This window comes from Barbus barbus, assembly GCF_936440315.1.
Source record: "Barbus barbus genome assembly, chromosome: 36".
In the NCBI taxonomy this organism is placed as follows: domain Eukaryota; kingdom Metazoa; phylum Chordata; class Actinopteri; order Cypriniformes; family Cyprinidae; genus Barbus; species Barbus barbus.
In genome coordinates this window covers 23344795-23358042 of record NC_136714.1, presented here as the reverse complement: position 1 = coordinate 23358042, position 13248 = coordinate 23344795, and the positions used below count along the sequence as shown (strand labels likewise).

Sequence of the window (13248 nt, the reverse complement as noted above, 5' to 3'; positions counted from 1 at the left end):
AAAATGAAAGGCTGATTTAGAGTTTTTGGAAATAAAAGGAAAGGTTATGCTGCATTAAAATGACTAAATTTTGCTTTGAAGTGCAAATGTATTTGTCATTTCCAGCAGTCATTTTATAGAGCCTACATTTAGCCTTGTCCACCAATAAAACCTTACTTGCTACATCTACATTTATTAGCTTAGCAAATGCTTTGGAATAAATGTAGCAAATGAGCTGGTTTTATTAGTGCGCTAGGCTGAATGTACTGTACACTCTATAAACTGTCTGCTGGAAACACTATACTTGAGTCATTTTAATGAAGCACGGTCATTTTCCTTTTGTTTGCTAAAAGCTATAATGGTGGAGGTTTTATGTTTTGAAATATTTAGAATAAATCAGCCAACATAAAAGTGTGTGATTTGTTCAATGCTAAAATGTTTCATACTTTTACTATCCCAGTTTATTACACGCATATACTGCCTATTATTTTTTGAAAAACACAGAAACCTACCAGCATCTAAAACAAAAGAGACTTTAGATATTTATTGAGTCCAAAAATCAATGTTCATTTAGACTGCAGGAACAGAAAAATGATTTTTTTTCATATTTCAGAGCCCCAATTTCAAGCAATAATGGCACCGAGGCAAAATGTCAAATTGCCAGCTAGCCTAGCATACCAATGACCAATCAGGAATAATACGAGAGACATAAAAGGCCATGAAATTCACTATTTGCTGGTTGAGTTTTGCTCAAGAAAAACCTGAAGCTGAGTCTGAGGGAATCATGCTACACCACATCTCAGCACTCAAAGGTCTTTCATTTTCATGTTCATTGTTTTGTTGTGTTCAGTGAGGTACAAATTCACTCTGAGCACAAATCTGCTCTAGTTTAATCTGATCTTTTCATAGCTCAGTCAAAAACAGCAGATATTGTGCAACAACAGTATCCCTCAGGGTTAAATAGATTGGCCACCTTCACCTTTTCCTTTCCTCTAAAAAGGATTTCTGTTCCAAAGCTTAGTGTGCAATTTCAATGCCAACTAAAACATAAAACTGTGCTCCTCACAAGAAACACACGAAACTTGACTAATACATACCACTGCTAACATTAGCCTGTTCCTATAATGACACAGTACTATTCACAACAATTACAAATACAAAACACACAAAAATATTGAACAAAATGTTCATTACTGAATAAAATCCCATCTTTCCTGAGAAAATACAGACTGAGATTGCCTTAGCTTTTTAAATAGTTTAATATGTATTAGTAAAATAAGTATGTTGCCCTATGTTGCTTTTTTTCAAACTGCATTATTATTTTAGAATAAATGAAATGCCATTTAGGCATTATTAATATTTAGACATTTCTATTTTATTTTATTTTATTTTTTATTTTCATTTTCATTTTTAGTTAATTTTGTCTTGTGTTTTTGTCTTTTTTTATATGATTGTATAGTGTTTATTTATTCTTTATAAAAATGAAAAATGAAATGAAAAATGAAAATGAAAAATAAGTTTGTTTTTTTATATCTTATGTTATTTAATTTTATAAAAAAAATATATATATATATATATATAGTTAATTGTAGTAATTGTTTGTCCTTTTAAAAAAAAAAAAAACTATTATACAGTGTTATTTATTTATTATGAAAATGAGAAATGTTAATTAGCAAATATCTGAAACAAAAAATCATTTAACATTTATTTAATTTTTTATTTTAGTTTTACTTTTAGTTTTAATTAACCAATAACGACCCCCGGCGCATGTGGCAGGGCATCCAGGTCATCAGTGACTACAAGCCATGCAACTCCACTCCAACGGTCACAGACATCTCCTTCCTTGATGAGCTAAATGACTTTTATGCTCGCTTTGACAACAACAACAAGGAGACAGCCACCAAGATCACACTCTCAGGAGACCATCAGACCCTCAAACTCACCTCCACAGATGTCTGCACAGCATTGAGCCGGATCAACTCATACAAGGCTGCTGGCCCCGACGGCATTCCTGGACGTGTGCTCAGGACATGTGCAGAGCAGCTCTCAGGGGTCTTCACAGACATTTTCAACCTGTCACTCACCCAAGCAACGGTGCCAACATGCTTTAAGTCCACATCCATTGTGCCAGTGCCGAAACACTCCTCCCCAACGTGCCTGAATGACTACCGCCCCGTAGCACTCACACCCATTGTTATGAAGTGCTTTGAGCGACTGGTCCTGGCACACCTCAAGAACTGCCTCCCACCCACACTGGACCCACACCAATTTGCCTATAGAACCAATAGAAGCACTGAGGATGCAGTAGGCACAGTACTCCACTCGGTACTCACACACCTGGAAAACAACAACACATATGCACGGATATTGTTTGTTGATTTCAGCTCAGCATTCAACACCGTCATTCCCTCCAAGCTGACCACTAAACTTGGAGACTTGGGTGTTAACACCTCCCTTTGCAGCTGGATTATGGACTTTCTGACCAACAGACCTCAGCATGTTAGGTCAGGCCTCACCTGCTCCACCACCATCACACTCAACACCGGCGTACCACAGGGCTGTGTGCTGAGCCCATTTCTCTACTCCCTCTACACCCATGACTGCAGGCCTGTGCATGGATCCAACTCCATCATCAAGTTTGCTGACGACACCACAGTGATTGGCCTCATCAGAGACAACGATAAGACTGCCTACAGGGAGGAGGTACAGCACCTGGCTGCATGGTGTGCTGACAATAGCCTGCTCCTCAACACCAGCAAGACAAAGGAACTTATTGTGGACTTCAGGAAGAAGAAAAGTGGAACGCATGACCCCATCCACATTAACGGGATGGTTGTTGAACGTGTCTCCAGCTTCAAGTTCCTGGGAACCCACATCTCGGAGGACCTGACCTGGACCACCAACACATCCAGCCTAGTCAAGAAGGCTCACCAACGCCTCTTCTTCCTTAGGACACTGAAGAAGAACCACCTGTCTCCAATCATCCAGCGGAACTTCTACCGGTGTGCAATTGAAAGCATCCTGACCAATTGCATCACAGTCTGGTATGGGAACTGCTCAGCTGCTGACCGCAAGGCACTACAGAGGGTGGTGAAAACCGCCCAACGCATCACAGGGACACCACTCCCTGCCATTGAGGACGTCCAGAGAAAACGCTGTTTACGTCGAGCTCGCGGCATTCTTAAGGACTCCTCTCACCCTGACCATAGACTGTTTAACTTACTGCCCTCTGGGAGGCGCTTCAGGAGCCTCCTAACAAGGACAAGCAGACTCAGGAACAGCTTTTTCCCTACAGCTGTTTCCCTACTAAACTCTGCCCAATGATACCCCCCTCACACACCACTACAAACTCTTCACCCCTCCCCATCATTAAATCGATTAAAAAAAAAAAACAACAACCAATCTACACACTGAGTACTATGTACTGTAAATTTTTATTTCTATGCACTTTCAATGTTCATTGCACTAGTGTTTATATATCTTAATTTATAGCTTATTCATATCCATTTGTAATTATGTTCATAGTTTTTGCTCATAGTGTACATACATTTACTGCACAATCCATCTGTATAGTATGTTCATATCACCCATCTGTATATCATACTGATAGTATTTAAAAAAATGTAAATTATGTCCATAGTACTACTGCCTTATCTGTATATTCTGTACATATGTAACATATTGTAGCCACTGTATATCCTGTACCTCTGCTTATTGCACTTCTGGTTAGATGCTAACTGCATTTCGTTGCCCTGTACCTTACATGTGCAATGACAATAAAGTTGAATCTAATCTAATCTAATAACCCTGCTTCACACATTTGCCAGCTTTTTCATGGTTCCAGTCGTCCAATACACCCAAAAAAGCAGACATTGCACTCTTGACATTCTGATATGATTTGTCCAGTGAAAGCAAACTCATTTAAGATCATTAGATTGTAATGTAGAGTAGTTTCTAATGGCATCAGTCACTAAGTGCTTCCTAAAGCCAATTAGCCGGTTTAGCTCAAAGATGAAATGCAAATGATCTAAGAAGGACGACAAATGCAATGGAGATAATTTCTTTGGCCAGAGCTTTATGCCTGAGCACTGGATGCTAATTGCTTCTAAAATTGGTGTTCCACAATTGTTTGCTACCACTAATAGGATCTATGAACCTTAGATAAGGAGGAAAGTAAACTCTCTCAAAGTTTTTCAAAGCTATAAAGTGAACAGCAGTTCAAGTAACCAATCAAAAAAAAAAAAAAAAAGCTGAAAATCCAAAATATATATCAGTTTGTTTCTTCATTAAGATTTGGAGAAATTTTGCATTACATCAGTTGCTCACCAATGGATCCTCTGCAGTGAATGGGTGCCGTCAGAATGAGAGTCCAAACAGCTGATAAAAACATCACAATAATCCACAAGTAATGACTCCGGTACATCAATTAACATCTAATTTTTTGTTTGTAAGAAACATTACAGTGTTTTAACTTTAAACCATTGTTTCTGGCTAAAATACGATCCCATAATAACACTTCCTCCAGCAAAAAATAAAATAAAATAAAAATCAGACTCATAATATTATGGGCCGGAAGATATAGTTTGAAGTTAAAAACAATAATTATGGATTTGACATCTTTTGACAAGACTTTAATTGATGGACTGAAGTGGTGTGGATTGCTTGTGGATTATTGTGATGTTTTTATCAGCTGTTTGGACTCTCATTCTGACGGCACCCATTCACTGCAGAGGATCCATTGGTGGGTAAGTAATGTAATGCTATATTTCTTCTGCAGCCTGAAATATTGCTTTTTTTAATGATCTATTGTGTTTACTGTTGTTTTACAGTCTAATCAGATGAGACTCATTAAAAAGGAATACTTTTATGGTGATTATACACCGTGCAGTAAAGTCATAGTGCCACACATTTTGTTCACTGGAGGATGGATGGCGACAAGATTTAAGGAGTGCGAGCACAGAGGACATAAAGAAGATTACAGAAACAAGACATAAAAGTTACAGCCATAACCTCAGTCTGCTCAGTTTACTAATTACTGTCATATCTACCGCCTGAGAGAGAGAAGATATTCAGACTGGACTCTATTCTTAACTACAACTGATAGAGTGGATAAAGAGAGATCACCTGTCTCAAATCCACAGGAGAGAGATACTTACATAAACCTTCAATCTGTCTGGATGTGTCCTAAATTTGCCAAAGTCCTGACACGTATTGAAGGACAGAGAACAAGATTAAAGCGCTTCAGAGTGAAAGTCCTGATAAATTTTTAGATTTAAAGGCGAAGCGTTCTGAGCCACAGTATCGATTAGCAAAAATAATGAGCCATAAAAACTGCATGTAGATCAGCACATTTTCTCTATGAAAGCAAATTCCCTTCTGATTTCTAAGTTACTGGCTCGTATCCTGTATAAATTAACATTTCAGGTGTCTATTAGGAGAAGTCGTGGCCTAATGGTTAGAGAGTCGGACTCGTAATCCAAAGGTTGCGGGTTCGAGTCTCGGGCCGGCAGGGATTGTAGGTGGGGGGAGTGAATGTCCAGCGCTCTCTCCACCCTCAATACCACGACTGAGGTGCCCTTGAGCAAGACACCGAACCCCCAACTTCTCCCCGGGCGCCGCAGCATAAATGGCTGCCCACTGCTCCGGGTGTGTGTTCACGGTGTGTGTGTGTTCACTACTGTGTGTGCGCACGTTGGATGGGTTAAATGCAGAGCACGAATTCCGAGTATGGGTCACCATACTTGGCAGTATGTCACTTCACTTCACTATTACACCATCTTTTCATACCAGTGATTATTTTTAGCTGATACTGCCTGTTCACTTTAAACATCCCTTGCGAACAGATTATTTTCAACATTGTTTTTCATCCTGCTTTGTAACTAATACCTCAGACTTCATTTAGCAAGCAGTGAAAGCTGCTCCGCTCCCCAGACGACCTCTGATGTCTATAGTGGAACAGGAAGTGCTAGAGGAAACAGTGGCTCAGCAGGTCATTTAGGACACATCAGTGAATTAGCTCATGAAGACAGATGCTGCTGCGCATATCATCAGGGATTTGATTGCATATTGCATATGTGTGTTCAAGACAATGGGGTGCAAACTATCGATTTCACATGAATACTTAATAATTCATCATTTTGAATTCTTTTTGAGATGTCAAAAAAACCTGAATGAAACTAAATAAAAATCCAATACATTTTTAAATAAATAGTAAATATAAATACAAATTAATTGTAATGATTAAAAAAAAACACTGAATGGAATAAATCAAAAACAAATATCAAACCTTAAAATTAATAAAAATACAGTTTGTCCAATTTTCCATAAAAGTTTTGACTAATGCAATAAAAAGTATAACTTCTGTTTACAAAAACTGAACGATAAAAATAAAGTAAAATAAAAGGAAATATTATTCTTAAATGTCATATTATTATAATTAAATATTACATTTACATTTAGTCATTTAACAGACGCTTTTATCCAAAGTGACTTACAAATGAGGAAATATAAATGTAATATAAATATATGTGTGTGTGTATATACTATTATTATTATTATTATATTACATAATGTAAGATTTGCCACAAAATGCCCATAACTTTTTTTATATATAAAAGTACATATAAATACAAACGAAATGTAATGAAGATAACGGAATTCTCCACAAAATTGTTTCCCAGATTTGCCTCAACATTTTCATATTTCTTTTAAAGAAAAATATTAGTAAATATAAATTGAATATATTGATTAAAGATAACTTGATCAAATCTATTTTTAAAAAGTTAAATTAATGAAATATATTATAATATTTTGTCAGATTTGCCACCAAATTTTCATGAATTTCAAAAATCCTAAATTAATGGTCTGTTATATATCACACAAAAATCCCCAAAATAAAATGAAAATATTTTCAAAGTAAAATGACAAAATATATTAAAAAATAAAATGACAAAATATATATATATAAAAAAATTAAAATATTAAAAAAATTAAATAAAATGCATTTTGCCAGCTTTATTTGAAAAGGTTCACTTATCCTAAAACAGGCATTCCGACCTCAGTGTCATCCCAGCATAGCCAATTATTATACTTTCAACTGAATTACAATAATTGTGCAAACCATACAGTTAAACAAAACCCCCTTTATGAACATCTATCTGTATTCGAGTGCATAAAATGAACCCACATGTGTTGGTTCCCTGCCCACTAATGCCCCTCTCCGTACGGCAGCGGATGACCTCTGACCCTGTCAGCAGCCGCTCTGTGCATTCCAAACGTGACAGACGCACACGACACCGCACTGTTGTGACGAACCACGTGTGCCTAACTTAATGCCATTGACGCAAGTACACAAAGCCCCTCTCTATGTCAAGTTCAACAACTCTACATGGCCAGAAGCAGGCACATACTCCGAGAATATGATCCTGTCCGAGTGTGTGTGTGTGAAGTCACAAGGCCATGTCTCCTTAGGGAACATTAGGGGACAGATGTTCATGCACCGGAATGAGAGACAGCAATTAAGCTAATGAGGCAGGTAACTAATGGAGCCATCGCTTTGAATAAAGATACTAATTAACAGCCACTTTAATGATAGTGCTTCATCACCTCTCGTGGCTCTGTTGCATTCTGGGACGTCTTAATTACACTTCACTGCCCTCCTCAACTACAAACTGATGAATTTTCTGATTTATTCTGACAGTGTTTTTTGCTTCGCATGTGTGATATATAACTGTGGTATCACTTTTTTTCTCATTCTTATTCTTTTTTTGGTTCCGGTGTTGCAATGCATTGGTTAGCCGTGCATGTTTCTGTTCGCTGTGTGACAGTTCGGGGAGATTCTGGGCTCTGTGCAAATGACACAAACTCTCTGTGCCCTACTTACATATGAGTTTTCCATCTCTAGAACAAACTCACCTGGTTTTTTGTGTGGTAGAGAAATAAAAGCAGCGAGGAACATGCTGTAGGTGAGATAGTTGGGATTAATGCACCTGTCTTTGGTTCGCTGCTCACCTTTATTTGAGAAAAAAGAGAGACACAGGATCTAAATATACTGTATCGGTTTCTTTAAAAGGGTCATATCTACAAAAAAAGTTTTTATTTTGAAATAAAATTATCCAGCTATACTGTAACACTCCCTCCCTAGTTGGCGTGTGAATTATGACTTTCAGGGATGGTAAACTTCTTTTCAAGCAATTTCTATAAATTTGGATGAAATTATTATAATTATATATAATTTCAGGTGTAACAAATCATTTTTAGGCATCAAAACAAAATGTCAACTATCTTCTAAAACAAGCAAACAAAAGGTTTTTGTGATATATTTGGTATATGTAAATATAGTTTATCATAAATAGCCTAAATAATACAATAAAATTATGTATATTTATTTTAATTATTATATTATAATGTTTTAATACATTTTGTTTTAGTAAATACAATAAAATGTATAATACAAATAATATAATAACAATTTTATTTAATATAATAAAAATAACATAACTTACACTACAATTCAAAAGTTTGTTTTTGATTATTTTTTCAGTCTCTTATAAAAGTAAACAGTAAAAATAAATATTAATGACTAATTTATGTATGTTGATTATCTGTTTTAATACAATACACATTTAGATGTCAGTGTATTATAATGTATAAATAGAATAAAGTTTATAATACATTTACAATAAAATAAAGTATATTTTTTTATTTTAAATAACATATTATATTGAATATAATAAATATATACAATAGTAAAAACAATATAATAACAAATACATAGTATATGCTATAAGAAAAGGTCTGTAAAATGTTTGTAAAAAAAAGTCTCTTATATCCAAAAGTGAGAATTTATTTTAAATATAAATATTCCTGTTACATTATAAATGCCTTTACTACCAGTTTTGATCAATTTAATGCATACTAGATAAAGCATTAATAATAATAATTTAAAAAAAACTTACTGACCCCAAACTTTTGAATGGTAGTATATGAAAATCAATAATAAAGGTTTCTAATAAATTATAATAAATTTTCAATTAAAAAAAAAAAAAATGCAATAACCAATAAAAATTTATTATAATAAAAATTAAATATATTCAAATTTAAAATAAAATAAAAAATAACTTATATTTTGTCTATACTTATAATGGGAAATGCTTAAGCATAATATTTGGTATTCTGAAAAAAAAAAAAATCGCCCCCAAGCTCCATTGGTGCAAAAATGGGTCAAAATTGTCACGATTGTGAATTTACATATAAGCACATTGGGAAAGGACTACCTGTGTTTACATATCATACCTATTGATATTCAACTACTAGGCCTGATGAAGGACGGTGTTGTGAATGTGAAGGCATGTGAAGATTAGACAGTCACCACATACAGTATCAAAAACTGTCTGTTTCAAAGGGCCATTAAAAGTAGACATAAGACACTCCTCACACATGTAGGCACAAACGCTTCAAAATATGCATCTGTGTTCACTTCACTGAGAGGTCTTGTATTGTCTTTACTGGCAGGCTGTAATATTCCACGTCTTAAAAAGCATAAGGTTCATAAAACAGAGCAGAACAACAGATGCATTGTGGGGCCGGTGGTTGTTCTTTCTGTTTGCCATTCAGCTCTTAACCTTCGGTGTGTAGGCTGGAGAGATGGACGGAGACAGAATATGTTTGGAAAGGCTGGGCTAAATCGTGGCCAATGAAAATTACATGCTGTGATGCTTATGCATATTTAAGATGTGTTTAAATGCTACTCAAAATGTGGGTGATGCATATTTTCAGACATTTCAGACATGACTAGAAATATATTGCTTGCTTGTGCGTGCCAAAAAGAGGTGCACCATGGGAAGACAGACTGATTTTTTAGGAACTTTCAACCTTTTAGTGTCATTTTTCTTGCTGTCTAAGAAAGACATGCACAGGGAAGCAAAGCGAAGAGCGAGGTCTTATAAGGCGAAGGTGTTTTTACAAACTTTTCTCACATAAACACCCTGTGCCGACTTTCACAAAACTACTGCATTTATAAGATCAAAAGCAGCTCTGACTTTAAAAGTTTGCACATATGTAGATTGCTCAAAGGCTTTGAAGCCGTTGCTATCAGACAGGAGCATTTCCCTTACTGTTTGATTCTGTCAAGACGCTGAACTGAAGTCATGCTGGATCTTGTGAAAGCTGCCAAAAGACTAAATATCACCATTTAATTATATTTGAGTGCAGAAGCTGAATGACAGCAGCAGTAAAGGCCATTATGTTTAATCATGTTTGTTTTTAAAGTAAAAAATGCAATCTTGGGAAACGTACCAGGTTACGTATGTAACCCAGGTTCCCTGAAGGGAACGAGAGCTACGTCCGAAGACGCTATGGGAACGCCATCAGCGTAACCGGCGCTCTGAATATTTTATACAACAGTCTAATGGATGGGCGAGGCGTCACGGGCGGGGTGACGTCACGACCAGGAAGTTATATAAGCACGTGCGGCGGAGCCGGCATCAGCTTCAAGTCATGAAGCAAGCGCTGGCAGGGATGCCGGAAGTGTGGCTCGGGACGTAGCTCTCGTTCCCTTCAGGGAACCTGGGTTACATACGTAACCTGGTACGTTCCCTTCCAGGAACTTCGAGCTACGTCCGAAGACGCTATGGGAACGCAATACCAACGCCGCCAGACTGACAAGTCCCTGCCTAGTGTCAGGCTGAAAGGACGGAGGAGCCTGGAGTGGCTCTGATGTCGAGGTTGTAAAACCTGGCGAATGTCAGGGGCGTGGACCACCCAGCAGCGTTGCAGATGTCTTGCATGGAGACACCTGCCCAGAAGGCCTTGGAGGCCGCCACACCTCGGGTCGAGTGTGCTCTGACTCCCAACGGCGGGGGAAGGTCAGAGGTCTCGTACGCCAGATTGATGGCATCCACTATCCACCTGCTAAGAGTGGGCTTCAAAGCTGGAAGACCCCTCTTAGGTGGACCAAAGCACACGAGCAATTGGTCCGTTTTTCTCCACAGGGCAGCTCTGTGGATGTATGCGTCCAGTGCTCGCACTGGACACACACAGTTGTGCCTTTCCTGGTCGGGCTCCCTGAAGGGAGGAGGACAAAAGGCCTGGAGTACGACCGGCTGTGGTACGACCGTCAGAACCTTCGGAATGTACCCCGTACGGGGGTAGAGGAAGACTTTCGCCGAACCGGGCGCAAAGTCGATATGCGAAGGGGCCACAGATAGGGCCTGGAGGTCACTCACCCTCCTCAGAGAGGTGATAGCCAGCAGAAAGACGGTCTTAATCGTGAGGAGTCTATCAGTTATCTCCCCGAGAGGCTCGAAGGGTGCTCTGCCCAGAGCCCCTAGTACCACGGCCAGGTCCCACGTGGGGACACGGGGTCGTACAGGCGGCCTCAGCCTCAGCGCACCGCGGAGGAAACGTGTAACCAGGGGGTGTCTGCCCACTGACTGGCCACTGACAAGGGCGTGGTATGACGAGATAGCTGCCACGTAGACCTTAATAGTGGAGTGGGTTAACCCTGCGGAGAAGCGGGCCTGCAGGAACTCCAGAACTGCGCGGATCGGGCAGTTAACTGGGTCGAGCTGGCGGTCTCCGCACCATGAAGTGAAGAGTTTCCACTTCAAGGCGTACAGTTTCCTCGTAGAGGGAGCTCTGGACTGGAGGATGGTCTCGACAACCTCGGTTGACAGACCGGAAGCTATGAGTTGTGCCCCCTCAGGGGCCACACCCACAGCCTCCAGCACTCCGGGCGGGGGTGCACAAGGGTGCCCCCGGCCTGTGAGAGGAGATCGCTCCTGATCGGTACCGGCCACGGGGTGCCGTCGAGGAGGGAAATCAGATCCGAGAACCATACTCGGCCCGGCCAGAACGGCGCTACTAACAGTAGGCTTACCGCGTCCCGGCGCACTCTCGCCAAAACTCCCGGGAGCAGAGCGATCGGGGGGAAGGCGTACAGACGAAGCCTCGGCCAGGTCTGTACCATAGCGTCCAGTCCCAGAGGCGCTGGAGGAGCTAGAGAGAACCAAAGGGGACATTGCGCCGACTCTCGAGTCGCAAAGAGGTCCACCTGTGCTTGGCCAAAGACCTTCCAAATCTGCTTCACCACCTGGGGGTGAAGCATCCATTCCCCGGGCCTCGGCCCCTGTCTCGACAGGACGTCTGCTCCGATGTTGAGATACCCAGGAATGTGCACAGCTCTCAATGATAGGAGCTTGCCCTTGGACCACACAAGGATCTGGTGTGCCAGCTTGTACAAGGGGCGCGATCGCAGACCTCCTTGGTGGTTGATGTAAGAGACCACTGCCGTGCTGTCGGTGCGGACCAGCACGTGGCGATCTCTCAGGTCTGGGAGGAAGTGCTTGAGAGCACGGAACACAGCTAGGATCTCTAGCCAGTTGATATGCCACGTCAGGTGGCGACCACTCCACAGACCGCGGGCAGGGTGGCCACTCATGACCGCACCCCAACCGGTGAGGGAAGCGTCCGTCGCTAGCGAGACGCGGCGGCAAGGAGCTCCCAGCACCGGGCCCTGGGACAAGAACCAGGGTTTCCTCCACATGTCTAAGGCACGGATGCAGCGCCGTGATACCTTGACAGCGCGGAGCGAGTTTCCCCTCAGGGAGACCCCCCTGGTCTTGAGCCACCACTGTAGGGGCCTCATGTACAGCAGGCCAGAAGGAATCACGCTGGACGCAGCTGCCATGAGCCCAAGCAGCCTCTGAAACTGCTTGACAGTGAATGGCTGGCCCTCTCGCACTCTCCTGACTGCCGTGAGGATCGACTCGATCCGAGCAGGGGTCAAACGAGCCTGCATCGTGGTCGAATTCCACACCACGCCTAGATAAGTGGTTCTCTGAGCTGGAGAAAGCACACTCTTTTTGGCGTTTAGTCTTAACCCCAAATCCTTCATGTGGGCAAGAACGACATCTCGATGCCGAGCTGCCAACTGCTCTGATTGAGCAAGGATCAACCAATCGTCGATGTAGTTTAGTATGCGGATGCCTTGCAGTCGCAACGGGACCAGGACCGCATCTACACACTTGGTGAAAGTGCGGGGTGAGAGTGCTAGGCCGAAGGGAAGAACCCGATATTGGTACGCTTTGCCCCCGAAAGCGAACCTCAGGAACTTCCTGTGAGAGGGAAGGATGGACACATGGAAATAGGCGTCTTTGAGGTCTATCGTGACAAACCAGTCCTCGGACCTGATTTGAGATACAATCTGCTTGACCGTCAGCATCTTGAACTTCAGCGATCTGACTGAGAGGTTCAAGAGACGCAAGTCCA

The 13248-nt window shown here is 40.8% G+C and overlaps 1 protein-coding gene across 2 annotated transcripts in view; it reads right to left on the bottom strand.

Annotated features, from left to right (window-relative positions):
- The window catches only part of LOC306856172 (rho GTPase-activating protein 24-like), a 133546-nt gene that overhangs the window by 95143 nt on the left and 25155 nt on the right, over positions 1 to 13248 (bottom strand). The window lies entirely within an intron of this gene.